We start from the raw sequence: 1312 nt of genomic DNA on the forward strand, positions 1-1312 counted from the left end.
ATTGTCAGCCTTGGGTCCACTTCCAGAGGATACAATATTAGCCACCATGGATGTAGAGTCTCTTTGCTGCATGCAAATATTTCCTCCAAAAAAACAATCTGGCCACGGAACCAGCTCTGCAATTCATCAGGTTTGTGCTCCACCACAACTATTTCTCCTTTAGAGATAATATATACCAACAGTGTATGGGCAGCGCTATGGGAAGCAAAATGTCACCACAATATGCTAACCTGTTTATGGCTAAACTAGAGGAGGAATTCTTGGAATCTTGTGCTATTAAACCTCTAGCATACTTCCGCTACATTGATAATCTGATAATAATCTGGACAGGCTCAAAAGATGATCTGATGAGCCCGTCCGTTAGTAGCAGTGACGTGGAGACAGATCATTCGGACATGGCGTACCCTTATCTCTTCAAATACATTATCATCGGCGACACCAGTGTTGGGAAGTCATGTCTACTCCTGCAGTTCACAGACAAGAGGTTCCAGCCAGTCCACGACCTGACAATTGGTGTAGAATTTGGTGCACGAATGATAACAATTGACGGCAAGCAAATTAAACTTCAGATATGGGACACAGCTGGTCAGGAATCTTTTCGCTCCATCACAAGGTCATACTACAGAGGCACTGCCGGTACTTTATTAGTTTATGATATTACAAGGAGAGACACATTCAATCATCTGACTACCTGGCTTGAAGACGCCCGTCAACACTCAAATTCAAACATGGTGATCATGCTAATTGCCAATAAAAGTGATTTAGAATCCAGGAGAGAAGTAAAAAAAAATGAAGGTGAAGCGTTTGCCAGAGAACATGGTCTAATTTTCATGGAAACTTCAGCCAAAACAGCTTCAAATGTGGAGGAGGCATTCATAAACACAGCAAAAGAGATTTACGAAAAAATTCAAGAAGGCGTCTTTGACAATAATAATGAGGCAAATGGCATCAAAATTGGACCACAAAACCCAATGCCTGGGCCAACTGGACCGCACAATGCAGGACAAGCTGGGGGCAGCTGTTGTTGAACCTGTGTTTTGTTTTGTTTTTTTTTATTTTATTTTTCTTTTTTCTTTTTTTTTTTTTTTTCCATCCAAGGAGCCTCCTGTGGCTACCTCCCCTGTTCATAGGCTATTTACATGTACGTTTACCTATTCCTGCGCCCTTCCTCCAGAGTTTCAATGTTCACTTTAAAGAGAAAGATTTGGGAAATTGTATTCATACTGTACCTATTTGCTTTTGATTTCTAGGTTTCTTGATTGTGGTTGTTTGTTTAAATGTTGTCTTGTTCCCTTGACTAAGAACTGAATTA

The 1312-nt window shown here is 40.7% G+C and overlaps 1 pseudogene; it reads left to right on the plus strand.

Moving 5' to 3' along the window:
• Nucleotides 1–356: 356 nt before the first annotated feature.
• Nucleotides 357–1064, plus strand: LOC142313365 (ras-related protein Rab-2A pseudogene; annotated as a pseudogene).
• The last annotated feature ends 248 nt before the right edge of the window (nt 1065–1312 follow it).

The sequence above is a fragment of the Anomaloglossus baeobatrachus genome, chromosome 5 (assembly GCF_048569485.1).
Source record: "Anomaloglossus baeobatrachus isolate aAnoBae1 chromosome 5, aAnoBae1.hap1, whole genome shotgun sequence".
Lineage (NCBI taxonomy): Eukaryota > Metazoa > Chordata > Amphibia > Anura > Aromobatidae > Anomaloglossus > Anomaloglossus baeobatrachus.